The sequence below is a fragment of the Sarcophilus harrisii genome, chromosome 3, assembly GCF_902635505.1.
Source record: "Sarcophilus harrisii chromosome 3, mSarHar1.11, whole genome shotgun sequence".
NCBI lineage: Eukaryota > Metazoa > Chordata > Mammalia > Dasyuromorphia > Dasyuridae > Sarcophilus > Sarcophilus harrisii.
Genome location: NC_045428.1, coordinates 44,737,308 through 44,752,139, shown reverse-complemented (window position 1 = coordinate 44,752,139; position 14,832 = coordinate 44,737,308). Strand labels below are relative to the sequence as shown.

Below are 14,832 nucleotides of genomic sequence, written 5' to 3'. Positions count from 1 at the left end.
TGGGACCACTGAGTTAAACTGATCACTCACAGTGTCTCTGGGATCAACTCTTGCTTCTCTCTGTCCAACATACCCACCACTCAGAACCTCCTCAAAATTATCGGGGTGCTCTAAGTCACAGAACTGCAAAAGTAACAAACACATCACTGGGGATTTTACCAGCATAACCAGAATTGGGTGGAGATTCCCAATGGAAAAGTGGGCAAGAGAACAATAACACAGGCTCTGTTGGCACTTGTGGTATTTAGAGACAAACCTTGCCTTGAATTGGAAATGCGGCGGACTCTGGGTGCGGGACATCAGTCCCTAGCGCATCCCCCAGTGAGAGCCCAGATCAGGTCAGTTTGCGATCCCATCACCTGAGGGGAATCACGTGGCCTGAGATTCTGCCGTTTCACTGTGTCGATTTAGCAAATTAAAAAAAAGAGGAAGGGATGTGTTCATTCTCTCCATCACAGCACGCGGGCATCTCTTACCTTACCTTTCTACAAGCAAGTAACACATGCAAATCTCCCCACAAATCAGGAAGCAAATAGACTCGTTCCCGTTCACTTGTCATTGTAATGGAGCATCTGCTCACTTTTTTTTTTTTTTTTATCCCTGTAAGTTCATTCGCGCCCCCCTCCCCCCAACTCACTGCGTGCTCTGGCTCCCAAACCTTGCACCGCCACCTTTGTGGCTGCTACCTCGGCTTTTGCTTGTGGCTGCATCACCAGGCGCCTGAGCAAAGAGCTCATTAACAAACTGGTGCGGTAAATTGTGCACCGCAATCCCTCTGCTGCTCCTGCAGGCAGCTTTTAACTGGGTGCTCCAATGCAGTCAGGCTCAGGCAGCCGCAGCCGCGGCGGCCGGGAGCTCTGCGACAGCCGCAGCCACAGCGGCGGCGGCGGCGGCGGCGGCCACCCGGGAGAAGCAGCCCGGAGCCAGAGCCGGGCTCGGCAGAGGCCAAGGTAATCACCGGGACTCGCTGCTCGGGCCCCGGCACGGACCCGGGCTTTCCACCGCTGGAAGGGCAAGCGTGCTAAAGTTGGTCTGCATCCAGGCAGATCCACTTTGGGTGGCTGCAAATGGGCTTTGGGAGGTAAGGCTGCAGAGAAAAGGCAAGGATCTGACGAGGGCACATGGAGACTCTAGGGGAGAAAGGGCAGATAGCGACAGGGCAATGCAAAGCAGATGCAGAGCCGCCTCTTAGCGAGGCGTGGGGGCTGAGGGGCTGCTCGGTATTTTGCTAAAGAAGGGGGTGAAACAACAGGCTGACACTTGGCAGATGGGAGGAGTTTCTGCCTTCGTGTCGGGATGGCACATTCACTGAGCCTCAGGGGTGGATGGGACCTCTGAGGTCATTTAGTCCAGCCTCAGTGATTCTGCCTTAAACTGTGCGCCTTTTGTGGCAGGCTGCAAAGTTTGGGACCACACCTCCTCCGCCGAAGGCAATTGGAAACCCGAGTCTACCTAGGTGGTGGGTCTGTGAGTCTCCTCTGTGGCTACATACATGCACACGTGTGGATATGTTATATGTCTACATTGTATATCTAGTATTGTGGCAACATGCACATTTGGATAGCGAGAGAGCCAGGTGTGTGTATTTATGCATGCATGGACATATATATGTACACAATATGCAAACGCTCCATACATTACACACATATATATATATACATATATGTGTATCATATTTCCATCTTATAAAAAATGGTTCTAAAAAGTAAAACTGTGTAATTTTCAGTAGTGACAATTAAATTAATTGCTTCAGAGTTGGATGAATAGGGTATATTCATTTTAATATTGTGTATTTCTTTTCCACTTGCTGTTTACGACTTCTTTATTTCTGAGTGAGTGCATTGTTATGAAAGGAGAAAATATTAGATGGAACTTGGATGCCCTAGCCAAGGGAAATCTGTCCTCACTTGAGCTAGGTACAGACGTTCTGCTGTTTCTTTCATTCCCATTCAAAGAGTGTGCAGACTATCCAAACTCATTGTGCAGCGGGGCTTTATCCATTTTATTACTCTTCAGTATGAGTGAAGTATTTGAGAACAATAAGCGAAAAATGGTAAACTCTCTTTCCTGAATTTTTGGCCAGAGTTACAGTTTGTGTTACACATGAAAGTGCAATGTATTTTTAGGACATTTCATTTAAGCAAATAACCAGGTAAATTAATTTTAAAGGAGTCTTCTTTCCCATTACTTTATGTGACTTGAGAGAACACTGGTAGAAATCTATTACCGTCCTGGGGTAACTTTAGAAAGAAACAAAATTCAAAAATCCTGAATTCTTAGACTTTGCCTTGAGTCCTGGGGGCATTTTTAAAAAAACTTGAAACTCAAATAGTGTTTAGATTATTGGAAAGTAATTAGTTGGAACTATGTATTATATCAGTGAAAGGGGCAGCAGCCAAGGTGGTTGAATGTTTTTGTTAAAATACTCCCAGCAGATCTATCATATCCTCTATGAGGATATTCCTTTCAACTGAATGTTTTTATTAATTAAAAAAATTAAGGTAAGGCTTAACTCCTGAAATTCTTACTGCCTTTGCAATTATGTATAAAAGGACCAAAACCCAAAGTTTCATTGAGGGGAAAAATACAGACATCTGACCATCTAGAATGATCTCCTTAACTAATTTCGTCAAACTAAGCAAACCGTTGAATTTTTGTTATATTTGTGTGTAATTTAGTGTCAAAGCAATCAATTTATGACCTTGATAGAAAGACGCAGTGCTCTGTGAAGATCATGCTTAATTTGAAGGTTTAAAAATCAGTAATGGAATTAAAGGAGACAAGTTTTGCATTTAATTTTATTCTGTGGTCCCCGCCCCCATGCCAAATGTCACTCGGAGCATGCAGACGTGAGCTTATTAGCTGACAGACATAAAATATTTTCATTGAATTCTGCCTGCACTCTACCAGGACATAATCCCTCCAGTCCTGACTTTTCTCTTTTTTATTTAAATCTGATGTGCACTGATGATCAGCCTTTCAGGGAGGCTGCACATCCGCGAATGTGGGATGTGCTGATTAGACATTCAAATGAACCTGGTTTCCTTGAATATGGCCTAATGATTGAATGTTCCCCCAAACACAGGGACTCCTCAGGGAAATACAGGGATGCCTCCGCACATTTCCTCCAGGCCTGGAGACTACTTGAAGCCAAGAAGCTCCTCTCCACCTAACTACTTAGGAGTCCTCGGCTTTAATCACCATGGCTAAGTTCACACTTAAGCAATTAACCATATGATTGCTCCAGTATGAATGAGCGCACACCTCATCAGTGCCTTTCCTCCAGGCACTGACGAGGCAGGAGAGTCTCTGTCTCAAATTTATCCGCTTGTCTGAAAGGTACCAGTCTCCTCAGGCTCGTGAAAAGGATACTAGGCGTCTTCATCCATTCCCCAATGTTATTTCCAAACATTTCAGTCCCGCTCCCTGCCCACTCCCTGGACCAATGGTTGGCTGCTCTCTCTGTCTCTCTCTTTCTCTTTGTCTCTCTCTGTGTTTTTCTTTCTGTCTCTTTCCTTTCTCCCTTCGCCCTCTCTGTCTCTTTCTCTGTCTCTTCCCCTTCTCCTTTCTCTCTTCCTCCCTCTCTGTCTCTCTCTACCTCTCTTTCTCTGTCTCTTCCCCTTTCTCTTTTCTCTTTTCCTCCCTCTCTGTCTCTCTCTGCCTCTTTCTCTGTCTCCCCCCCTTCTCCTTTCTCTCTTCCTCCCTCTCTGTCTCTATCTGTTTCTCTCTCTCTCCTTTCTCTCCCCCACCCCATCTCTCTCTCTCTCTCTCTCTCTCTCTCTCTCTCTCTCTCTCTCTCTCTCTCCCTGTCTCTCTTTTTCTTTCTGTCTCTCCTTTCTCTCTTCCTCCCCTCTCTGTCTCTCTCTGCCTCTCTCTGTCTCTACCTGTTTCTATGTATCTCTCCTCCCTCTTTCCCTCCCTTCCTCTCTTTTAATGTCTCTCTCCCTTCTCTCTTCCTCCTCTCTGTCTCTTTCTCTGTCTCCCCCCTTTCTCTCTTCCCCCCTCTGTCTTCCTCTGCCTCTCTCTTTGACTTTCTGTTTCTCCCTCTCTTTCTCTGTCTTCCCCCTCTCCTTTCTCTTTCCCCTCTCTGTCTCTCTCTGTCTCTGTTTCTGCCTCTCCTCTCTCTTCCCTCCCTCCCTCTCTCTCTCTCTCCCTCTTTCCCTTTCCTCCCTCTCTCTTTGCATATATTTTCTATTTATATGTATATTTATTCACGTATTTTTGTGTATAATAAATTGTCTTGAATTTACCCGAGACAACATGACATAGAAGAGCAAATTGGCATCAGATTCAAGGGGACTTAGGCCTCTTCTGAACACTCACTCCCAGTGTGATATTGGGAAAGTTGCTGCTTTTTTTCTCAATTGCAGTAAAAAAAGATTTGCATTTATATGTGCTTATAATTTACCAGTCTTCTCTTCTCCTACTACCCTTTGCAAAATCTCCTATAGAAAAGAGACTTTTGTTTTTGTCTTTGTTGGGAAGGGAAGATAAAGCAATAAACACAGGATATCTAGTATGTGCCAGGAAATGTGCCGATCATTTTAAAGATAGTATTTCATTTAATTAAAGATACAAATTTTGGCACTTGGGAGGGGTGGAGGAACACACATTTATTAAGTACCCACTATATTCCAGGCACTTTGCAAATATTATTTCATTTGACCTTCACAGAAACCTTGTGATGTAAGTGCTATCATTTTAAGCTCATTTAAGAGTACAGGAAACCGAGGCAGAAAGAAATGAAGTGATTTGCTCAGAGCCACGAAGCTAGTAAGTGTCTAATTTTGAATTCATACAGGTATACCTATAGCTATATGTTTATTTGAAGATATTAATATGCATACACGTAAGTTCCTATATACACACAAGCACACACATGCTAGATACATTGATATATTTAAGTTCACATGTACACACACTTATGTTATATATATGCACAATTTTATATATGCACATAAACATATACATATGTCTTAAACATAAGCATGTACACATACATATATATGTACAAATAAATTTACACCCATGCCCTTTAAGTCTCTGTTGGAATTATGGAATTAAGATACTGATCCCCTGCTCATTTTGGATCATAGATACTTATAGTTTAGGATTAGGTGACTCAAGATTTTATGAAGGTTGAGGCTTAGGTAGCAAACCTTCCCCAGCACCCTTCCCCCTCTCAGGTTCATTTTGCCTTATTTGCACAGATTTGGAAAAGATATTTCTCCCTGAGCTTCTTCAATATAGAGTCTATATTTGTTTTGCTTGTATTTAATATTTTGAAAATTTATTTTCAGTGTAATTGGTTTTCTTTGCAATCTTATATATTTTATGAATTTAAAAACCTTATACTAAGAAGGGTCCATAGATTTCTCAAGCCCAAGTCTGTCCATGATACTAGAAAAGATTAAGAATCCCTGGGATCAAAGTAAGCAATTTGGATTTTTTAACAAATTACCTGTAGGAAGAATAAATTCTCTTTTAGAAAAGATCTGTCAAGGCAATGATAGATTTATCTGTTGCTTATTTTTTAAATAAAATTTTTAATTTGCTAGACATCAGTTATGGACTCATTCAGATTGAATGTTCTTTATGAATATAAACTGAGGCAAGAGATATTCCCCACCCACCTCCCCCCAGAATTCTCACTATTCAGCCCCTGGTCCAAGTAGCCTTTTCTTAGTACTACTTACTACTTGGCAAAGTGTTTCAGTGGATTGAGGGATGGGCCTGGAATCAGGAAGACCTTAGTTCAAATGTAGCCTCAGATATTTATCATGTGACCCTGATCAAGACACTTAACCATGTTGCCAACTTCCTCATCTATGAAATGAGCTGAAGAAGGAAATGGAAAAGTATTCTAGTATCTTTGCCAAGAAAATCCCAAACTGGATCATGAAGAGTCTGACATGTAGTTTCAGCCATAAAGAGGAGAATGTTTCAGGGGGGTTCTATAGACCCCAAACAATCCCAATTCTAAAACCCCACCCAGATCTTATATTACCATAAGGCTAGATTAATGACAAATTAATTATTTTATAACAAAAAAAATCAATATTTCCAAAGAACTTTAACTTTATTGAGGGATTTCATAGAAAGAAATCATACCATAAGGCAGGAATTTTATAGAAAAAGAAACTGAGCACCATAGAGATCAGAAATTTGGCCTTGCCATAGAGCCAAGAAATGCCAAATCCAGGATTCGATCTCATTGATTCAATTTTCATTTAAAAATTCATTCAAAATTCAGCTCATTGTTCATCCATATAAACATATTCTTTTTGCAAGAAGGAAAAAAATCAAAATCAAAAAGCTTATAACCACTGAAGCCCAAATAGACAGTGCTCCCTAAGACTTTCAATGATCATAGATTCAGAGCTAGAAGATTTTAAGAAGTCCACTTAGTCCAAGAAGCTGAAGTTAAGTGGTCACAATGGCAGGTTTCAGTTATAATTCAGTATAATTTGTTTTACTATGTTCCCAATCATCCAACAGACAATCAGACTTTGTGAGATACTAGATCTAGAGCTGGAAGAATCCTTAAAGATCATACAGACTTCTGAGATCTCTGGTGTGCTGGAGCCAGTTCATACCAGCTTATGAAAGTCACTTGTTAAATTTTCTGCATGAGCATTAATATCTTGGAAATCAGGGAAAAGGTACAAATCAAAACGTAATTTATTGTTTGCTGATTTTCTAGATTTAGGAAAATAATGGAGGAATTGTTAATTATACAGATTTAACTCAAAAGAAAAGCCTTTTTGTCCCCCTGGGAAATCTGGTTGTTAAACATTTATTGCTCACTCCAGTTCCACTTCTAGATCTAGGATCTTATGATTTTTATAGAGTGAAAATGATTTGTCCAAAAGTACAGAAATTAAGAATCAGATGCAGGGTTTGCACTTGAGTTTCTTCATCTTCCAAGTCACCACCCCATATCATTTCCTCATCTCTGGTCCAAGAGTGGCAGCAACAATTTGCTTCCTTGTGATAATCCATTCCTCTCTCCCTACTCAGGAGCTTTCCTCTGGTCTATTCTAGGCTGTGGATTCCCCTGCGCCCTTCTTGCACTTCCAAGTTTAATTTTGCCTTTAAAAACTCAATTGGCTCATCTGTTAAACATTAAGCAGCTCCCATTTGAGCCACAGGGGGAGCACTGGGAAAACCCGCAGCTGCTGGAACATTGAAAATGGGTTTTTGTTTTTGTTTTTTTAAGAGAAAGGATTTTTCGAACTTTAAAGCATTTTAGCAGCCATGTATTTCCCAATCCTTCCCTTCCTACTTCCCCTTGCCCCCAATGGTTCATCTGTTTAACTTTTATCTGGCATTGGAAAACGCAATCCAGAACATTAAACAGTCCTCAAATGGGTTTTTGTCTAATGCAAAATGATAATAAAAGCCGAGTGGGGAAAATCTGTGGGGAAGCTATGGCCCAGAATAGCTTGAAGCATGTCCTCTTCTCAGTCTGTAGAAATGATACTGAATTTGAGCCATTCACTTAACCCATCCCACCTTTCCCTCACAAGTGACCAAAGAATGCCAAGACCAATTTGCAGAGTGATGACAGAAGAGAATGGGAAATCTGTCTGGGGCTTTGGGAGAAGAGCCTGATTTAGGATGTCAAAGCTTTACTCTAATACACGTTTCTCACATCAGTGTCAGAATTTATGTAGAAGACTGAGTAAGTTCTAGTCTACATGAGGTAAGGGGAAGTTCTTCCTCCCTGTACCCCAAACACATCCCCATCTCCCCCACACTATATTTGCCCAGGTTCCCAACAACTGGGATATAAGGGACCAAAATTCTAGATTAATGAATTAATACTTTTTAATTAAAATAAGAATTTCTCCATTTAAACACAAATATCCCTGGGAAGGCTGATCCATCCAGCTATTTTCAGCTATTATAATGATAAAAATATTTCTGTTTATTTGTTTTCAATCTCTTCACTTTCTTTCAGAATAGTCAAGGAATGGGAGAAGGATGGGAAGTGAAGTCTAGAACTTCTCTGGGAAAAGCTGATCTGATTAGAGAGACTAGAGTGAGAGATAACAGGGAAGAGGACTATGAAATAGGCTGTCTTCTTGCCCAGCCCCTGTGGGCAGGATCTCAGGAAGCAACATGCTCTAGGAACTACTTTTGTGAAGGGTGCATCCACAGCCACTGAAGGCTTAGAGAAGAAAGGTCCCTAATATCAAGCCGATAATCATCAGAAACTGATGTAATTTTATTAGTGGAAGTGATATCAAAGAAGATTCCCTACTGTCTACTTTGCTGCTGCACTCTAAGAACCATGTAACTTTTTCATCTGACTTGATGCTGAAATGTTCTCTGGAATGGTCTCCATTATAATCTGAGATCCTTGAGAGCTGGCTCAGTCTTATTTTGTTTTCTGTGTCCCCAGCTTGTAGAATTTGTAAATGATTATTTATTCATACATCCATTCTTTTATCCATTCATTTTGAGGGTAGATGTATAAGGAAGCAAAGGATTAGCAAAGACAAATTTTATCTTCAGCATAATTTGATTAGGTTTGACTGAGATTGATTAATGAACTTTCATCGATGATGAGTATTATAAACACTAAAGAGACAATTTTCAAAACTTGAATTTCGGTAATAAATTGGAAAAAAAAGTTAGGACTATTTGACAATTCCTTGACTTAAATATATATATATATATATATATATATGTATAATATATATTTTTGTGCATGTATAAATTGTTTAATATGTAGAAGTTCATATATGTATAGAACACATACACACAAACATTTGACTCAATTGGCTCATTATATGGGACTCTTTCCTTATTGGTAGAGATTGATTACTTAGTGCTCTTATACCCCAGCAAAGGACAGATGGAGCTGAGGAGAACTAGAGAGAAGAGAGATCCAAACCTTTCTGGTTTCCTGATTTGAGAGAGAAAATGTATGATTCCAACTTCTCTTTAGGTCCTTGAAGAGAGAAAGACTGGGAAAAAGCTACTGTGTAGGCACTTCAATAAAGCATGATTCCCAGCTTATTACATTAGAGACTTTAGGGAATTTTCCCTCTGGGTGAGATCTAGAATTGAGTTATCTCACTCCCAATGAAAGAGCGCTTTTGCTTCATATTTTATTGTATATATTCATCTATGAACACTTTCTCTGATTTCTGTTTTACAATGGACTTGGATAATTAGGTTTCTTTGTTATTTGCTATGTGTGTGAACTGGCATTTGGTAAAAAGGAATCAAATTTTGACCAAATATAGCTTGTGTCCTCTCTTTTCTATTAATCAGTAATAATCAGGAGAGTAGTTTGAACTTAAAAACCATTCTCCCCAGACTAATAATACTTAAGGGAGCAGATAGATATAATTCTCTGAGGAGAAAAGAGTAGCCAGTTTCTGATCCTAAACTCCTGCTCCCTTCTTGGCGAGAACCAAAACTCTTCATTGGAGAAGGATGGGGAGAAGGAGACTCTGGAGATATCTATTCTTGACCCTCAGTGAACCCCATCTACACACAGACCCCCGTAGCATACATAATCCACATGGACACTTAGATAGTACTAGTGTGCCTCTGTGTGTGTTTGTGCATGGGTGCAACACATATACACATTTATATCAGAGATATTTAACTTGGATCCATGAACTTGTTCTTTGAATAATTTGTGTAACTTTCCATTTTATTTTTGTTCGCTTTTTATTTTTGTTCATTCAAAACATTATGAAAAGGAACTGATAGGCTTACCAGATTGCCAAGCGGCTCCATGAAACACAAAAAAGGTTGAAGAATCCCAATACAGATTATAGAGATTCATTATATGGAAATGTAATAAGAGGAAAGAAAGTGAGAGAGAGAGACAGAAGAGAAACACACACACACACACAGAGAAACAGAGATAGACAGAGACAGAAAGAGAAAAGAAAGAGACACAGAAATAGAGACACAGAGAGACAGAGACAAAGAGAAAGAGAGAGACACAGAGAGAAACAGAGACACAGAGACAGAGAGAGAGAAAAAGAGAGAGACAAACAGAGAGAGAGAGAGAGAGAGAGAGAGAGAGAGAGAGAGAGAGAGGAATCATCAAATTTTTATTATTGAAATGGGTTTTAAGGATCATCGCGTTCCAAGCTTCTTAAACTGTGGTTTTTCAACTCCACATGGGTTCTCATGACTGAACTGATGGGGGTGTCATGTAATTATGATTATCAGTAAATGTTTAATTTGTATACCTTATATCCAATATCATGTAAAAATTTCTCTGGCAAAAAGGGGTCTTGAATAGATAAAGTTTAAGAAGTTCCTTTTCTAATTCCATGTAATTATTATACATTTAGTGATTTTTTTCCCCAAAATGAGGCAGTTAGAGGCAGAGCTAGGCCCAAGTCTCCCACTTTCCATGTCAGTACCAGTATCTTCTCCACCATGTGATGCTGCAATCTCCTTCTTATCCTTCTTTTCTTTTGCATGAGTAGCAAAATCCACTAGTACATTTTCTTCAAAGAACAATTTAAACAATTAAAACAAATTAAAAATTTGTCAAGGTTTAAAGCTCCCCCTTATTGTAGAGATGTATTTTAATTTTCTAGAAATATTTGAGACTATGGAACTTTAAAATAAACATGTTTAGTCTCTTATCTGTTCTAAAAGAATACTATTAGACTTTTCCCCAAAAGCTTTTTGCTTCTATTTCTCATTTGAAGTATTATGTCAGGTCTTTTTCATTGATAACCAACCATCACTCTCTTTATAAAGTGATGCACTGTTACCTTTCAAGCAACAAGGTTTCTAAGTGACCATTTATAGATCCTTGAATTCTTTGAAGGCACTATGGTATAGAACAGAAGCCAGACATTGGAATCAGGATGACTTGGGTTCGAGTCATGTTGTGATGTATAGTAATGTATGATAATGAACAAGTCTACTTCTAGGTACATCAAGCAAATATTGAGGACTGACGATTAAGACCAATGGAAAGACCCCATCTCTGGAGTTCCCTACACAAATGAAACCATGTCGATACCCCTCCTTCCACAAAATTAGGCTACATTTCCTAAGACAGGCTTAAATTTTACTTTCAGGCTCTTGTTTTCTCCACCTCCATTTCTCATTTTCAGAATGATCACTGTTCTTGAGAAAAGATAAACCTGTATAAGGATTAGCCTTCTAAATTCAATATATTCTTTCAGTATTTATCTTTAATGCATATTTCAGTGAAGTGTTTTCATTATTTTTATTTGAGTGACTGAAGTTAACCTTTTTTGTTTTCTGATCATTTTCTTAAAAATTATTTTTTTTAAAAATAGGTTCATTTGCAGAAATATGTTGATTCTACTAATTGAAAGAAATGGCAACCATGAATATGAACTGTCATAAGCCATTAAATTTATACATCATAACATCATTTGGAAGTAGAATATTTTGATGTACTATTAACTATAAACTTCTGAAAATTTGCTTGAATGAATGTCTACACTTTTTTTAAGGATCTACTGATCTCAACTAGACTGTAAATGAAGTGAATATTCATGGTCTGAAATTGAGCACTTTCAGAAGTTTTTCTTTTTTAAGGCAATCTTGTGGCTCTGAGATTTACCATATTGATCATATTCATGCCTGCCTTAAAGCAAAAATCCAATTGACTTAGCCCACTGTAGATCAGAAATTCAATAGATTCAGTTCAAGAGATCCAGAAGAGATGGATTTCAGGTGGGCATTACTGGTAGGATGACACACAAGTCAATGTAGACTTATAAAACTGAACAAAAGGAAGAAGGAAGAAAAGGGGGGAAATGATGCAGTATTAAAGACTAATTTATTTTTAAAAATCTAATAAATCAAAAATTGGAACATAAGGTTTTGTGTTTGAAAATTATCCATGCATATCTTTTGAAAATTAAAAAGGTTTAATAAAAAATCTAATAACTGCCTATCATATACCAAATATTATTCTAGGAACTGGGATTAGACATATAAAAATGAAAAAAAAAAGACCCTCTCCTCAAGAAACTTACATTCTGTTTTGAGAAAACAGTAAAAGTGTATATGTCTTCAGCCAATCTATAAATTCATATCCCACTAAATTCCTAACTGCTGCCATCATTACTTATGATGTAATGTAATGATATCATTCCTCATATAAGTTAAATGAGTTCATGCATAATCTCAGAAGGAGGATATTGAAAGATTTGTGTCCAGATAGAGCATTGGTTAGGTATGGTTATCATATCCAATTATGTCCCATTGGGAATGGAATCAAAGAAATTCAGAATTAGAAGAGACTTCTTTCTAAAATCTCTGATAGTTGCTATTTCTAGACTATAGGCAAGTTCTTGATGTCCCTAGGCCTCATTTTTTTTCTGATCTGTAAAATGAAGAGGTTGAACTAGGTCTTTGAGAGTTCCCGATCTCTGATCCTGTGCTCATATACATCTCTTCCAAACCAAATTTCAAGTATGAACTTTCTCTCCAATGTTCCTGACAAATGCTGATCTTGAATACAAGACCCCTGAGAGGAGCCAGCAGAGTGCTAATAAATATTTAACAACCAAATCTCAAAAATATGTTCATAATACAATTTTTGTTTGATGCATTTGGGTCTACGTGGCTTGTTTAGGGTCACACAGCTAATAAGTCTCTGAGGACAGATCTGAAATCAGGTCCGCCTGACTTTAGGATCAGTGTTTTATCCACTGCACCACCTAATTGCCTCCAAAATTCAATTTAAAATTTAATCTGCATCATTAACATTTTCTCCACTGTTTTCTTTAGATTAGATAGAAATCAACAAAACAATAGATCGAGTTCTGATTTTAATATTTATTATTGTAAAAACTCACATTGAAAATTTAATCATGGGCTCTCCTGAGTACATCCCCAGAAGGAGAATCCTTTGGCTTCTCGAGCATCCATTTCATTTATTGATTATTTTAATGGTTAGGCAGTTAATTGTTACTTAAATCTAGTCAAAAAATCTGCCTTTGTAGCTTCTATGCATTGACTTCTATTTTCTGGGTCCAAACACAATTAGTCCAGGCTTTCTAGTTGGCTTTAGAATTGCAAAGATAAATAGGACAGATACTCTTAGTCTGCTGACAGAATGATGGTTCTGCCTTCTATAGGGGTATGCAAAAGAAATAAAATAGATGGCTAGAATGAGCAAGGCTTCAGAGTCTGTGTTTTGGACAGAGGATTCTGAAACCATAGCATCTATAAAAGAGAGTCTGAATGTTATATACTTTTAATTCATTGAAATGTCTAAAATAATTCCTGCTATTGGTTTCTTTTTTAAAAAAATTTTATTCCTTTCCCAATGTGAGACAACTTCCTAATTCCAGAAGCTTGTAGATTCTTGAACATCTTTCCCATGTTTGCTATAAAATGGAAAGTGCCAATGAATCATACAATGAGAAGGAGAAATTGTCTAAATGTTCTCTCTGATAATCTGGCATTTCATAATCTTGTCAAATCTGCTTTGTAGAGGCAGTCCAACTCGGGATCTTTTTTTAAAGAGCTTTTTATTTTCAAAATATTTTCAACATTCACCCTTGCAAAATCTTGTGTTCCAAATTTTTCTCCCTCCCTTTTCCCTACTTCTTCCCTTAGTCGGCAAGTAATCCAATATATGTTAAACATGTACAATTCTTCTATACATATTTCCGCAATTACTGTGCTGCATAAGAAAAATCAGATTACAAAGGAAAAAATATGAGAAAGAAAAAAAGCAAGCAAACAACAACAGAAAAGTGAAAATATTACATTGTGATCCAAACTCAGTCCCATTAGTTCCCTTTCTAGATGCAGATGGCTCTCTCCATCACAAGGCCATTGGAACTGGGCTGAATCACTTCATTATTGAAAAAAATCATGTCTATCACAATCCATCATCACATAACCTTGCTGTTGCTGGGTATAATGATCTCCTGGTTCTACTCACTTCACTTAGCATCAATTCATGTAAGTCTCTCCAGACCTCTCTGAAATCATCCTCCTAGTTGTTTCTTACAGAACAATAATATTCCATAACATTAATATACCCTAATTTATTCAGCCATTCTCCAATTGATGGGCATCCACTCAGTTCCAGTTTCTGGCCACTACAAACAGGGCTGCCACAAACATTCTTGCACATACAGGTCCCTTTTCCTTCTTTAAGATCTCTTTGGGATACAGACCCAGGACAGATGCTGCTGGATCAAAGGGTATGCACAATTGGATCCAACTAGGTATCTTTGTTTTAAAAAGTTCAAACAGATCATTAGGTGATATGCATTTTTCTTCTTTCTATTCAGGTGAATCTACAAGGAGTTTTGTTTTTTGGGACCAAATTCCCAGTTTGGATCCATTAAGAAACTAATGATTTGGAAGAATTCCCAGATACTCTTTCTTGGATACCATCTGTAAGTTCAAGAGTGATGATAGAGATGAATGAAACTTCCCTGCTACAGCCCTGTTTTTTGACTTTACTCTTTTAAAACATTGTTTTGTGCCCTTCTTGCCTCTGTTTCCATAACATACATTTATTTTTACATAAATAACATTTATTTTCCCATTGATCCTGGTCTTCTGGTTATTTCTCCACATCATCAGTCAGCTTCTCTTGGACATTCACAGTGTGTCAAGCACTATGCCTTCTAGCAAAACAATAAACTAAAATAAAATAAAGTAAAACTAAAAAATAGAAGTGAATTTCTTACCACAATTTCAAAATACTTATCATTGAATTGGGGAGATAAAACAAATATATTTAGAGAGATTTAAGAAATCTATGTCAAAAGGAAAATAAAAGATAAATTATGACATTGATATATTTGTAACTGTGGGGGAGAAGGGTAAGGTTCA

At 38.1% G+C, this 14,832-nt stretch overlaps 1 long non-coding RNA gene across 2 annotated transcripts; it reads left to right on the top strand.

Moving 5' to 3' along the window:
• Positions 1 to 419: 419 nt before the first annotated feature.
• LOC116422210 lies at positions 420 to 14,546 on the top strand. Of its 2 annotated transcripts, none has more exons than XR_004232772.1 (2): positions 420 to 1,081; positions 14,283 to 14,546. It is a non-coding gene; the product is annotated as an uncharacterized LOC116422210 (long non-coding RNA). The 2 variants fall into 2 exon arrangements; XR_004232773.1 differs by having other exon boundaries at positions 423 to 950.
• Positions 14,547 to 14,832: the final 286 nt, after the last annotated feature.